This window comes from Anas platyrhynchos, chromosome 12 (assembly GCF_047663525.1).
Source record: "Anas platyrhynchos isolate ZD024472 breed Pekin duck chromosome 12, IASCAAS_PekinDuck_T2T, whole genome shotgun sequence".
Lineage (NCBI taxonomy): Eukaryota > Metazoa > Chordata > Aves > Anseriformes > Anatidae > Anas > Anas platyrhynchos.
The window spans coordinates 5,013,704-5,028,806 of record NC_092598.1 but is presented as its reverse complement, the minus strand read 5'-3'; the positions used below and the strand labels follow the sequence as shown (position 1 = coordinate 5,028,806).

Here is a 15,103-nt window from a genome sequence, read left to right as displayed (position 1 = left end):
CTGTTTTTGTAGCATGCTTGTGAAAAGACCTTGTCTTCCTTGCGCCGGAGTTAGCCTTAATGTAAATGCATTCAGCATTAGCTCCTGTGTGCTCCAGCACGTAGGGGCCCGAGCTTCGCTTCGGCAAATGTTATTACTCTTTATTTATGGTAAGGCTAGATTCAGAAAGACTTGTGCATGTAAAAGTGAAAGCACGGGCAGCGTTAAATTATGCAGTCATGAGCTTGTTATTTCCCCTCCCCCCGAGCACACAAGCCAGCTAGTAACCCAGTGATCTATACGTGAGGCCTTAATTGGATATATGCCCAGAGTGCAGATTAATATGGAAAAGCTATAAAGGCCTGGGTTCACAAACTTTATTTGACCACGGGAAGACCGTCTGCGTGATCCCATGAGGGGTTCTCAGAGCAAAGGAGCACCTCCCTGCCTTTGGGCAGGCCTGGGTGCAGGCCATGGGGCACAGGCTCGGTGTGGAAGCGGGCAGGCCGCTGGTCGAGCAGACCTTTATCAGTGCCCTATTTCTCAGGAACGCTGTCAGTGGGGCAGAGGAGCACCCCCGGGGCCTCTCTGTCACTTACCTGCCACCTTCAGTCTCGTTTTGTAAATTGATGAAGTTTTTTTTTTTATGCCTTGGCCTCCTTTGGAGGTGTGGGGGGAGAATCTCCCCGTAGCGAAATGAAAGCAAGCAGATGTCTTGACTGCAGCTGGCCAGAGATGAATCATTTTGTATAAACTTGCCTGGAGAACATGATCTTTTTCCTCTATAAACCTATACTCCAGAGGGAAAGGAGAATCCCCATTAGTCAATGACACCCTCCTGGCCTAAAATTCCGGTGTTCCTGGTGTGCAGATCACGTGAAGCACGCACAGGCTGCAAGCTGTATTCACCAAAGGCTTTCTCAAGTTTAAATGGTGTTGTAACACAGGGGTTGTTCCTCTTCTCGCAAAAACACTTCTAGCTGTAAATTACAGTGACCCTAGGTGTGTGAGATCAGCCTCACTCACACCCCTGTGCCCCCCAGACCAGTTCATTAAGGGTGAAATCTGTCCTAAACTGGCTTAAAATGGCAAGAAGGAGTCTGGCAGCGCAGGAGGGCCCCATGGCATCAGCAGCCGACCTTCCTGCCCTCTCATATGACTGAGAGCATTAAGATGCATATCACATATCTCAAAACTCTTCCTCCCCTTTCCACTTCCCCTTGACTTTCTAGAAAAGGCTTGTGTGGAAATGGCAGCGGTGCCCTGGGGTCTTGCTGCCGAATGGTGCTGAGCTTGGCCACACGTCTGGGTCCCGGGACAAGCTCCTGAAGTCCTTTTCTTCCTTGCTGGCCTGTTTCCTCCCTCAGCTTAGGATTCGTGGCAGTGCTGGGCCAGGATGGCTTTGCTGCTGGTTGCAGACATAGCTCAGTGCTGGGGACGTGCTGCTTGCAGACCTCCTGCAGCTCAGGAGCCACAGGTTATCTTGGCACTGTTTGTTATTCTCTCGGCTGTACTCCCATGTGGAGGACGGCACTCTCTTTAGTTGCTCCCTGACGAAGGTGGGATGGAAATGTTATCTCCTCCAGCATGAGCCCTAATCATCGTGGAGAGCGGAGAGCTGAAGATAACAATGCTCAAACAGTTGCAGGAAGTAAAGTAACCCTACTTTATTCAAGTTTTGTGCAGGTAGCTCCAGCATTTGATTCCAAACCTTGCCTGACTAACGAAGGCTGAGAACAGTCCTTAGCTCTCTGCCTGCAGCAAGAGGATGGGAATGGAAGTGAGTCATGCTCAGGGCCACGGTGGTGGGAATGAGGCACTGCTGTGGTTGCAGATAATTCCCTGGAAGTCTCCATTGTGCATAATGCACTAATTGAAGAGATTCACGAGCTGCTTCATGTCACATCACCTCATTTCCTCGTCAGGGAGCTGGAAGTCTCATCCCTATAGGTAAAAGCGGGAGCTCCCTGCCTTTGTGTAAGTCTTAACCTTTGTAAAAAGAGCTTACATAGATGGCATGGCGTGTTGTCCATGCCAAACCTGTTACAGTGCAGCCTCAACTTTTTCTTGCTGCCCTGTCAGCTGCAGGGGTGGAGGCAGCAGTGTAAAGATGTGTTTCTGAGTGCACAGAAGTGAGCAGTGGAGACGAGGAGGGGACTGTTTGCTGCTGGTTGCTTCAGTGACGAACTGCAGAAGGATGGATGCTTCCTGTTTATAACTGATAACCATCTGCGATGATTGCATTGGTCTCAGAAGAAGTGGCATATCTCTGTATTCACGAGAGACTGCGTGGCATAGGATACCCCTGCAGAGAGCTGGAAATGCAACATGATACTGTGTGGTCTTCGCCTGTTCCGGAGCGGGTGGCAGCATATGTGTGGCTGGGAAACACGCTCCTGCAGATAGTAACGTGTTCCTAGCAGGCAGATCCAACGCGTTGTGTAGGCAGCAGAAAACAAACAGTGCAGCCCAGCGCTTGCAGATTCACGCTGGAGAAGGGGATGTGCTGCCCTTAGGGAAACATCCTTACCTTGGGTGGTATCTCAGACCTCAGATCAGAGGTACCCTAACTGTGGTGTTCCCTAAGTGCCCGTGTTTCTGACTGTGTTGCCCGTTCCAGGTAAAGCTAGCACATAATGAGTCCCATGGCATTTGCTGTAGTTTATCACGTGGCTTCCTAAGACGCTGCTTCAGCCTGAGTTTTTAATCCCTGTATTAGTTTTATGACATGGGAAACATTGCACAGGAACACACGGTTTAACACTGTAATAGCTGCTTGTCAAAAAAAAACTTGCACTTTTTTTTTTTGGTTAGAAAATGAGTCAAAGATCGAGTTTCCCACATCTTGATTGAATTTCTGAATGTATCATTCTGAAGCTGATTGCATCTTTGGGCTGCTGATCTGATCCGTGACCAAGAAGAGCTGGCTTAAGAGAGATGCCCTTTTCAGCAGCTCCGTGTTTTGAGAGCTCTGCGAGAAGCACTGAGACCTTAGGGCTGGACTCCAACACCTTGTGGCTTGCTCTCACCCAATCCCACCTGGAGGTCACAGTGACTTCGTGTGCCTGACTCAACATCGCGTTTACCATGAACAGCCATAACGCTGTAGCTATGTTCTTTGTCTGTGGCAGGCTGGTTAAGTAATGAGAAGTACCTTTAAATCCACTAATAACTGAGTTTTCCCTCATCTGTGCCTTTGGGAACATTTCAGTGCTTTGCCTGGCGGTGTATCACTGCTCTGAGTCGTGTGCGGAGAAATGTCTGAAGCAAATTAAACAAAATGACTTGTGAGTAAAAGATCAAGTCAAAACACTGTCAAGATGAAAATCGTTGAGTTGATGGGTACAGTCTCTGTTTGACTGGGAAACCTTTAATGATGCCAAGAGACAAAACTGACCATAGTAGACAAAGTTGCGCTTGAGGTTTCTGCAATTTAAAAAAACCTCTTTATTCCTGTGATTTATTAGTTCTGTGGTTATATGGCACGTGGTGAACACAACGAGGCTTAGCAGCTGACCCAACCAGTTACCAATTTCAGCAAAGCTTAGGTTAAAACTAAATCAGAAAAAAATGTAGGTAGAGAGAATGGGATTTGAAAAAAAATAAAGATATTTTTCTGGCATGATTTGTAACTTGGCACGTCTCGATCCTGGGAGTCCATTCCATTGTTTTTACTCATAGCATCTTTCTCTTTTGTTGGGAATCACTAGGAGTGATTTGGCATCTGTACCCTACTAGTAAAAACAATCTTAACTACTTATAATTAGGGAATTGTGTAAGCTGGCAGGCCCTGATTTGAGAGGATGCAATAACAAACATAAGTACAATGTGAATTCGGCATTGACTGGCAGGGTATGTCAGAGAAAGCTGCTTTATTTATCTGGTGCTGAATTGCTTCAGTGTGTGAACTTGCAAATAAGCAGTGCTTTTAGAAAGCGTACCGGTTGTCTGAGCTGAAGCCTGCATCTTGGCTGCACAGAGAGGCACAATTGTCTATATTTGTGTATATCATGGTACAAAATCCTTCCGAAGGGAAGATGCTCTTATTTTTTCCCTGCTGATTTTTATCTGGTCTTACTAGATGGGAAGAGAAACCGCTGAGCGCAACTGGCATATGCTGAGGTAACCTCCATGTGCCCCGATAAAGCCTGATTGAGATCCAGCAAATGAAGGAGCGATGGTTTTTGAAAGAAGACGTTTGTTTTGGGGTTTGTCTTGTTCTTGGTGGCGAGAAAACAGAACTTCTGCTATTTCTTATCAAGAGTTAATCCAAAGCTTTTAAAAACAAACAAAAAGCCTCTTTCCCTATGGATAGAGGGCCGTTTCATGGAGAGCTGATGTTCTGGGCACTACATCGGAGATGACTATAGATGCTAGAGGAGGAGAAAGCAGCCTCAAGAACAATGGGGAGGCTTTAAAAAGCTGTTTAATTTGTGCCGAGCTGCTACTTTTTTTTTTTTGGTTGTCATAGAAATGTGCCAGTCCGTGTCTCTCACAGATGAGCTCACTAAATGAATGGCTGTGCAGGATGAGTCTGGTTTCAATGAAGATGTTTATACTTGAAGAACACAGATGGACTTAAACCACAGCCCAGAATCTAAACACCCCTGAGCTCCTGGGGGAGGGGAACGATAGGAAATGAAATCTGGATTTTATAGCTCAGGCCTGCATCAGTCCTCCTCGATTTGGCTTTTCCACTCTTCCCGTGATAACTCAGACAGGAATATTATCTGCAGCGAGGATGGCTTGCTTGCTGTTGGACTGAGGGGCTGGTTTTCTGTTTGGCCCAGCTCCGTTAGGTTAGGAGAACTTCCCTGCCTAGATTTGTTTGCAGGACAGTCACAGCTGAGGTTAATGGCTTGCAGAGATGTTCCTCTAACAGGCAGTCCTTAGCAGGTAATTTCTGGTCATTTCTGTACTCCTGTTACTCTTTGTCTGTTGAAATAAAATATTTGAATGAGAGTTGGCAATTTTATCTCCTGCACAGCACCTGAAATGCTGTGATACAGGTTTGGTAGAAGTCACACTTAAATGTTGCAGTTGCAAATTACTGCAGATGGGAGAAGAGGCATCAGAGCTACAAAATAAAAATACTAAGGAATTTTTGAGCAACACAACTAAAGATCTTCAGTGAGGTGTGTCATCAAGCTTTGAACAAGTGGAGTGCAGGCAGCAAGCCTCGGTGCAGGCACAAATGGCCTTTGCAGGATTTAGTCACCGGATTGCTCGCTCGTGAGCATAATTCAGTGCATTATTCTTACTTCCAAGAAGCCCCTGAATTCCTTTCTTTTAATCTACTTTGAATATTGCCTGAATGCCTCAGAGGAGGTGAGGTGTAAATGACAATAGCTAGAGTATCTCCAGGGTTTTCAGGTATCCGACCCATTTGTTTATCTGGCTGCCTCGCTTCCCTTGGTTTTCTATTCCTGGAGCTGGGCTGCCGGAAATGATGCATGTTGCTGAAGGCAGAACAGTCCTCGCTGTGCCAAGGCATGTACTTGGAAGAATGGGATACTCTGTCCTATTAATTGGTAAAAATAATCAAGGGTATGGAGCAAGTGAAATACTGGCTGCCTAAAAAAACACACATCCCCAACAAGTGGAAGGTAGCACCTGGTTTAAATGGAACCACCCTTAGCAGCTTTCACTGTGGGAGATGGAGGACTTCACGCTCAAACCTGTTTGATTTTTTTTTTTTTGAGCCTTGACTTTGGTCATAGCATAAAATAAGGCTGTGCAGACTCTTCTGATGTTCCGTGCTCACTTGTTATTCGCTCGGAAGCATCCTGATTGAGCTTGAATTGGAGGGCAGGTTGGGGCAGGGCTGCCTTTTAATGAAAGGTACTTACTTTAAGGTAAGATAAATTCTTTCTCACATACAATGAGCTTTGGGAAGCACAATTTCCATGCAGAGTTCCTCTCCTGCTAGCCAGATGTGTGCTTCTCACAGGCATGTGCATTGCTCATGTGGGGCGTGGCGAGCATCTTGGTGCTCTGCACCTTGGTGCTTCGCTGGCCTGCAGGTACACGTGGGAGCAGCAGTGTGGGAAACCAGAACAGCTGAGTGACCTGAGGCAGGTAAAATGACAAAACTCAGACATTTCCACAGGGACAGCATCTCAGCAGTGGCAGTGGAGCCAGGAGCTCCAGCTCTGCCACTGGCATGGGACCTCCAGTGGGACAGGCGGTGCCTTCTCCCTGCATGGGTTTGTTCTGGGGGTTAATTAGTTAGGCAACATCCACTGGAGGGATTTGAGATGAGTTTATTTTTCTGATGGAGCTCTCTGTGGATAGTTTGTCCTGTGTTTCTTATCATTTTTGTGTTAAATACCAAGAATTTGCAACATCTTTTCCCAAATCCTTCTCCTTTGTTGATTTTTGTAAGGGCTTTCCCTAAATACAGCAGCTGCACTGTATGCAAGTAGCTCCAAAGTGATCTGCTGCCGAACACATGGAATTAAGCTGGAAACAATTAAATGACCATTTTAAAAGGTGTTTTTTCACTTATATCCTAGAACTCAGGCCATGACATCTTAGACAGGAGGAAGCCTTTCAGGTAGTGCCACTATTTTCAGCATACGCTGGATAGGTTGCACCTCTGGGTAATGCTAAATGTACTATTAAATGGTAGGAGGCCACGCTTTGTAGGATACGTTTGCTGACCTCCTTGCTGGAGAAGTTTGCATTGGTGCAATATTATTGGAAATTCCCACTTTCAGTGTAGGATTTTATCTGAGATCATTAAAACCTTGTTTTTACTTTTGTAATTGGCTTAGGTCACCCGTGTTGGGGGAGGGAGAATTTGGGGGTGTTGTTGATTTTATTTTTTAACTTTTAATTTGAAACACGGTTTTAACATTTGGATTGTTCGAAACAAAAACAAGAGAAGTCCCAACATGAACAGAATATTTTTAAAGGACTTTATGGCTCTAAGTTCCTAACACAGTCCAGATGTCTCCTATCTCTGCTCTTTCTGTAGCATTTTCTGGCGCAGTGTCGTTGCATTTTGAACGTGCTCCAATCTGTGTGCCAAGTCCTGAAATAAAGTAAATCAGTGAGTTGTTCTTGGACGTTTCTCCTTAATCCAAACCAACCCAAATCAAACTTTAGCTCTGACCTCAGGACTGCACATTCAAATATTTTCCTTTGCCTCCTCAGTTTCAAAGTAGCAAAAGCAGGAGATTACCACTTTGCAATATTTAAACAGACGGCTTGTGCGACATCCGTGCAGCTGAAGCAACTGCGTTACTTGGGACGCGGTGCCTCTTCAAGCAGCCGTGATGTTTGCCAGCGCCGCGATCCTCCGCCGCGATTCCTATTGTTGGGCCAGGATGTGCGCTACGGCCACGCTGGGAAGGAGTTTCTTTGGAGGCGTGCATTGTGTCAACACTTAGACAGCAACCAGAGGAAATATTTTGTAGTGCTCTTCTGCGATTGTTTCTGCCCAGATGTCTTAGGAGTTATCAATAGGAAAAGAAACAGCAACCCCCAAATCATCAGAAGTAAGCTCTAGGATAAACTAATCCTCATGTGTCTTCCCTTGTGCAAGCACGTGTCTCCATTGCATTTAAGCACGCCACAGAAGTTGGCCTGTCCTGCAAATAAAGCGTGACTGAGCGGGCCACCTCGTGTTGTTTAAGGTTGTAGTGACAGCAGGGCAGCTTACATGGAAAAAACGTATCGGGAGAGTGATGTTATCCTAACAGCAGTGCTGTTGCTGGGCACAAAGAGATTGAAAGTACCAGACCCATTTGTGGCAGAACATGGGCAGGTCTGAGACTTGCTGTTTTAATTCTTAGCTTTTGTCTTCTGCTCGGCCAGGCTCAGGTAAGTTAAATTAAACCATGTCTGTTGTCCAGCCCTTTGCTAAACTCAACTTCCATTGAAACTGACGTGAAGCTTTCCTTTGACTTAGGCTTTGCACTGTGTCCTCGGATGTGCGTGGTCTTCTTGGTCTCCTGTTGTGGCTGATCCTCCTTAGCACAGGCAGTGGTCACAGGCGGTTGCAGGAGTCTGGAGGCGATGCAGACACTGCTGGCTTGGGGTGGGGAAGGAGAGTTTCCAGCACGCCCTGTGCCGGCCTCTTGTTTCCCACTCTGTTTTTTCCTGGAGAGGATGCTTTAGAAAACCTTACCTGGGCTGAGCAATCAGCCTCACAAGAATTGACCACCAAAATGTGTTTAAATCATCACAAATACTTTAATCACTCTTACCACACCAAGCCCACCCTAAAACATTAGGGGCAGAGCTGATGGTGTGGGTACAGAATTCACGTTCTTGGCCTTCCCGCTGCCGTTGTGTATGGCTATGTGACTGCTCAGGAAAAAAAGCTCTTTTCAACAAGGGAGTAGCAATGACTGTATCTGATAGAAATACAGTTGGGAACGTGTACTTGCCTGATTGTACTGCTCAGTATCTGGACCAGTGTGATTACTTCCTTTGTTTTTATTAATCAGTTTTGTTCCCTCTGGTCTTCGAGCCAGTATGTGTCTTTCTGGCTGGATTCTGTACGAACATGACACGGGTAAGTAACAGATTCTGCCTTGGGGCCAGAGAGCACACAATTTACCTTTCAGGAGTAGCCAGAACAGCCATGTGCACAGAGCTGATCCATGGTTTTCCTGGTGAACCCTCTAACCCGAGGTAAATGTTCACTGCCGCTTTCGCTGGCTCTGTGGCAGTAATTGTACATGCAATTAAGAACTTATTATGCAACAGTGAATACCAGGGACGACAGTAAATGAGATCTTTTGCAGAGAAATGCCCTAAAAAAGACCGATTTCAGCCCTAGCATGTCTCATCACTCAGCAGAGATTTTGTATACACACGGCTTTATGTTTCCTGCGCGATGCCATGTTTGGTGCTCATCCCTTGGATGTTCAGGGCTGTTTTGCTTTCTCTCTGGAACATCAGGCCTGGACTGGCCGCTCACCCTGAGTTTCCCTTGTTTGTGCACTGTGCAATGAGTATTTCCCCTGAGTGTGGACCTCATCTGAACTCCATGTCAGAGCCTCTGTACTCTGTTTATTGGCTCCCCGCACAGGGCTGGACCTGGTTGTTTTGAAGAGTGACCTTTCTGGAAGGGCTGACCAGGCGAGCTCGCTGGCTCGGGACCAGGAAACTGGTTCCTGACTCAGTCCAGTCCTGTGCTGCTGTTAACTTCTTGTAGCACCCTCAACCTGAGCTCTGAGAGCTTCGTCACTTACCCTACGTAAGGGATGTGTGAGCCTGGGTCCCTGCCTTTGTTCCGCCAGGAAGAACGTGCAGGTGGGTTTTGTGCTCTGCCCTGGAGGCTGGGGAAGTAGGGAGCAGTCCGCCAGAGCCAGAGCTGTGTGCCAGGGTCATGGGGAGTTTTCCTTCCTTGCTTGGAGCTTCTCGCTGGAGCCAGCTTAGCAGAGATGCAAGGAGAGAGGCTGCAGCGGGTGCACCCTTCATACGTGTGTTTGCAGACAGATAAAAACTGCTTGGGAGATCTTAGGGGCTTGGAAAAAGGGGCGGTTGGAGATAAAGCTCTGTCAGGGGACAATGATAAAAGAACTGAGACTGAAAATGAAAGAGCTGCTGGGTGATAAGAGGAAGCTCCTGTGTTTTGAGAGCTGGGCTTCAGCCAGATAAAAATCTTAAAAGCCCCGTGCAGATCAGCAGAATAATGGTCTTGCCTAGGTTTTGCTTAATTTTCCTTCTGCCACCCAGGCTGTAGGAAGCAGTTTTCATGCTTCCCTGGCAGCGAGATTTTTGAATGTGGGAAACCTGATAGTGTGTCTGCTTAACTACCAGACTTTGGCCTGGTGCCCTCGCTGGTTTCCTTATGGAGTAAGCGCAGTGATGGGAAGAATGCGCTTCTTACACATGCAGTCATCTCGGTGATAGTAAACTGTAACACTGATATCCTGCTTAACCGGCCTCTGCCTGCAGAGCCACCACCACGCAGCGTGGGGGTCACGGACGGGATAACGAGGAGGCTGCTCTAGGCTTTGAATGCAAAAGAGAAACCAAAAGGGAAATGGAAACTTTTTTTTTTTTTCTCTCTGATTTTTTTGAGAAGCTGGAGGTGTTTGTCCTAACCTGTCAACCCCAATGCATGCTAATCGAATTCACTCTGCTGAGAGTTTTGCAGTGACTGTAAGCAGTTTGCTTGCTTTGATTCAGCATAAACAAGTGAATGTCTTGCTGGTTGTAGAGGTACCAACAGAAAGCCTCACCATGCTGTAGCACGAGTTCTCCTAAGTCAGTTCATTTTAATGTGCCCAGTTCGTCTGCAGAACATAACGAGAATGTGCTTGGATGTTTAAAAAGCTGTGCTACCACCATATGAATGACTTGTAGTAGACAAAAAACCAAACAACCAAAAAAAAAAAACAACAAACAATGCAGGCATTTTAGAGAGTTTCACTTATAGTTTTACTAAAGCAATATTGTTTTAATATCATTTTGCATGGTGTTCAGGTCAAATAGAAAGTAATTTAAGTAATACAAGTAAGAACAGCAACCCGCTAGGAAGCCCCAGTCTGTGTATGTGACTGATGGCATACCAAATTGCATTTGTAAAGCCTGCCAAACAAAAGCAACATGTTTTGAATTATAGAAATATAAACTGAAAATATGAAGGCGATGAGTTTATAGGGGAGACAAAAGACTCTTCTGAAATGATGAGAAAATGGTTTCATTTTATTGGAGTTTTAATGTTTATATTTTGTTTTTATTTTTATTTGGGATATGTGTTTAGAAAATCAGCTTGCTGTAGATGTGTTCTAATTTCAGACTGTGCTTTCCAGCAGTCCCAAGTGGGAAGGAAACAGCAGGTATCAAGCATTCTAAAAATGAGTTTAAGATCCAGAGGAATCAACAGCTAGCACACATAGGTCTTGGTAATGCAAAATACTGCATACTCTGAAATCCTATTGGAAACTGAGAGCTCTGCAATGTGCAGAATTGGAGCCAAGAAGCTCTCAAGCCAGGTAGATGTGCACTAGGAAGTGATTTGGCAAACACTCTTTTCATCATGACAGAGCTATTTGTGATGGTAAATGCTTACGGGATCCTTCTGCCTTCGTCCTGAGCTACAGCCATGCACAATTGCAGTGTAGAAGTCTGATGCAAAGCCTAATTAAATTGGGGGAGGTTTGAATTGGCTATGCTGGCCTTTGGATTAAATCTTGAGACTTCAGTTCTGAAGAAGACTTTTACTTAGTGTCTGAGCAGTGTATACACTGAAGGGCATGATTTCTAACAGTTGTAATTATTGGAGAGTGCTTTGGTTTTCTGTTGGGAAGTATAATTTTCAAGGAGGAATATTGCTGAAATATTTCCAAAAGTTTTGCATACGGTACATATCAAGTGACAAACTGCTTGCTGGTGTGGTGTCGAACAAAGGAACATTTATTAGTACTCATTAAGATTGTCAGATGTAGTTCTGCCACTTGTTAAGATAGCCACCGCGGGCTGCTACCCCAGTGGATCTGATAAATCACAGCATGGTTAACTTCTCTTAATGACCTGGAGAGCCTTCGCTAGTGTGGTACATGAGGCTTGGCTCCACCTCTGCTGACTGGAGGTGGTGGAGGTGAGAAGCACTGTGTGGGTCTGATCCTACCAGGGAACTGCCTCTGAAAGTGCTGGGCTCCTTCCTTACCTGTAGGAGTCTATTTTCCTTCAAACTTTGGTCCTCCAACAAAATGCCTCAAATAAGATGGTGCAAATCAGTGGTGTAGTGCTTCAAAAATATTCTATTTTTCTCAAAACAAAACAAAAACCATCCAACAACACATTTTTTATGATTGGGCGGTGTTGCTGGTATATCTTTGATGGGGAAGTTAAACCACGTGTTTGTGTCCAAAACCAAATCCAAAATCAGTGGCAAAGCAATATGTGGAGGAAGAACTTCTGGAGTACAAATTAAACAACCTGAGTGAATATTGGGGGGGAAAAAAAAAAAAGACAAACCCCTCTTTTTTAATGTAGCAAGCCAGTTGTCTTTACTACAGACACCTTTGGCGATCAAGATTTTTCAGGTCAAGGTATGTTTTAGTTGTACAAAGATTTAAAAGAAAAAAAAAAAACTGATGGGCTGTTCTTAAAAGGATATTCCCGTCTGGAAATGCTCAAGGAATTTTTCTGAATTGTTCCAAACCTTCCCCACCAGTACTGAAGTTTTTTTGAGAAATGATGTTTCTAATACTTGGTGACAGGTTTATATCTTCAAATCCTTGTACAAACATGAAGTAAAGTGTTTAACTACATGCTACTGCAAAATAAGGGTTAGTGTTTAACTGTAGTGTGTCATTCAGCCTTCTCTCTTTTTAGTTTCATTGACCAAAAAATTATAATAAAAACATATTCTTAGTTGTGGGTGACTTTTCTTCTACAGAGTTGAAGGTGTTCTGTGATCCTCTGTTTGTACCTTATGGACATTATTGTTTTCCCACTCAGTATGTACGAATATGTAATAAAGGCCAGGAAAATAGGTCAGCGTCAGTCAGCATCCCTGTCTCTGGTTCTGAAGACTGCTAGAACACCTCCCTTGTCAGTTGCTAAGTCATATAACTTTCTTGTTGCTGCTTGTTCATTGTTCCTTTATCCTTAGAGGTCAGAGATAAATTGGCAGAAAGCAGGTTTTCAGCCTGCTCGACGAATATGTTAGTGCTAGTTTCCGTGTGGTACCAGACAAGCGTCGCTTACATTTCATTAGCGTTGTCGTTGACTATTTCCTAAAGAGTTGTACTGGTAAGTCTGCATTTATGTCCCTCAGGGAACGAATTGAACCACCCCTGGTAACAGCTAAGGGGAAATTAATAACATACCTTCCCCATGTTGAAGGGAGAGTAAGAAAAGCCAGTGTGGCGTGTACCTGAAATTACCCAGCTAGGAGGAACCACTACAAGGGATGCAAGCGGTTGGAGCAGTTCTTCGTCTAGTTGGAGAAGTTGCTTGAACTCGCAGGATAAACATCATGTCAGTTGTGACGTTTTCTCCGTTTCAGTGAGTCAGATTTTTGCTCTGTTTGTCTGGGTCTTTCAAACAGCAGCAAAGGAATGATAAACATTGAGACTGGGACCTTCTGAAAATGAACCCATTTTTTCCTCGGGAAGAATTTTCCTGCACGTGGGAAACTTGCTGTGACCAGAATTGCAGGCAGCCAGTGGCACTGCATTATTTAAAGAATCGAGGGCATTCATTCTCTCTCACCCTGAACAGGGTTTTGCTGTACTTGTGGTCATCCTGAGCAAATCCTTGTGTCTTTATTTGTGTTGTGTGTGTGTGTGTTTTTCTTCTTTATTCCATTAGGCCAGTAGCATTCAATAAACAATGTTAACTTTATGTAGCTGTTAAATACACTGACCTTTAGTATTGGTTTGCACAAGCCATACACAATGTGAGTAGCACTGAAATATCAAGACTGATTTAAGCAAGTCGTTGTGCTGCAATCAAAACAGGACATTTTTATTACCGAACATACACTGCATCAGTTAGGGCTTTAGTATTTCCCAGAACTAGTTCTGTCTTTCTGTCTTTTGATGCTTCATTGTGGTACCCTTTTCCTTTCTGTCTCAGTTTCCTCACCTGAAAAAGAGAAATAAAAATTCTGCGTCCTCGGGAATAACCAGGTTAATATTTGCTGAGTGCTTTGAAGCTGTATGGTCCCATGATACGCTGTACGGGGTCAACGTGACTATTGCTAAATCACACTCTAGTCAGAATTACAGTCATTAATAGCCCTGAGTCTGGGGAAAGAGTCACTGCAAATACTGTAACAGCTACTTTAACTGTTTCCTTTTAAGCAAACAAAACCTCTTGACATTTCTGCTGAGCAAGTTATAATGGCTTAACTTATTAAAATGCTGCAGAGTGTTGCTCTTTACTGGCCACAGCAACCTTTTTTTCTTTTCATGGAACCAACCGATTAGTGAAATCCCACCAAAAATGATGGCAGTTCTTCAGCTCAGTGGATTTGGAGAAGGTCTTTCATGCTGTAGCTCAAGTTTTTGCCCTGAAAGCATGCAAGCTGCAGTAATTCAACAACAGGAGAAAAGGGGAACCTAAACTCAGTGACGCACATTCGGTAATTCCACTTCCCGTTCCTAGTGTCTTGGCTCTGGGTTTTCAGCACATTAATCAGCTTTGTGGAGGGGAATGTCCTGTTTTAACTGAATTTAACTCTGTAATTCCTGGTAGGTTGATGCTACTGGACCAGCAGTTCTCTGAGGGAGCAGGATGGTGAGGTGCTGCCAGGTGAGGGCTTCCCTGGGGGACACACTGAGAGCTGTGCTAGGGGCTCACAGTTGCACCGTGATAGATACGGTAAGGAGAGGTATTTTTGGCTTCGGGGCCTCCCTCAGATGTGCGCTGAGCCTCCTCGAGATGAGAAAGGTGAGAAAAATGGGAGACGGAGCAGCAGAGCAGCCTGGCAGCTGCAAGGTTCAAGTTCTTGGCTATAAAAATGGCTTCACATAAACGTTCAGTATCTTGGTTTCACCATCTGTAAAATGTAGGCAAGTTCTCCACATATAATCACTTAATAGCTAATGTTGGAAAAATGAAAGCAAATCAAAACCAAAAAAAACAAACAAACAAGAAAACAACAACAACAATAAAGAGTAACCCACCCCCAAAACAAACAGAGGAAAGTGAGGTTGGAGGAGCTGTTAAGCTTTTTCTCAGGTATGAGCCAGTTCAAAGTTCTTCAGTCAGGCTTCTCCTTTGTTTTTCGCAAAACAGAAAGCGTTTCCATAGGGTCATGAACACAGACGTTACAAACAAAAACACGGCACTACAAGAGAGAACTGAAATTTTCAAACCCAGTCAAAAACACGGTGTAGAAGTGTGGGATTATGGTCTGAGTGGACAGCTTGAAAAAAAAAACAAGAGCGGTGACGGGCCGAGGGTGGGTTTGGCAAGCGCGTTTTGCAAGCGGGAGATGCGGGGCTGGGGGAAGTGGGTTTGTCCTGGCGGCCAGTTCTCGTTTCGTAGGCCTCAGCTGTCTGCTTCGTGAACTCTTGTGGGAGACGTGCAAGGTGAAAGGTTTATTGGTCAAGAGAGCCGGGAAGTGGATTCAAACCGAGAGCCTAACGCCGGTCTTAGTCGCAGCCGGCTCCTCGCCACAGCTCTGGGCGCTCCCTGGGCCGAG

The 15,103-nt window shown here is 45.0% G+C and overlaps 1 protein-coding gene across 2 annotated transcripts in view; it reads left to right on the top strand.

Annotated features, from left to right (window-relative positions):
* CMIP (c-Maf inducing protein) overlaps nt 1–15,103 on the top strand; it is a 128,403-nt gene that overhangs the window by 13,304 nt on the left and 99,996 nt on the right. The window contains exon 1 of one of the 2 annotated variants that reach the window (XM_072043727.1): nt 9,117–9,246. The exons of the other annotated variant lie outside the window; for it this stretch is intronic. The gene's annotated coding sequence lies outside the window, so the exon portion shown is untranslated. Of the gene's footprint in view, nt 1–9,116; nt 9,247–15,103 lie in introns of those variants that run through there. 2 annotated transcript variants of the gene reach the window in all.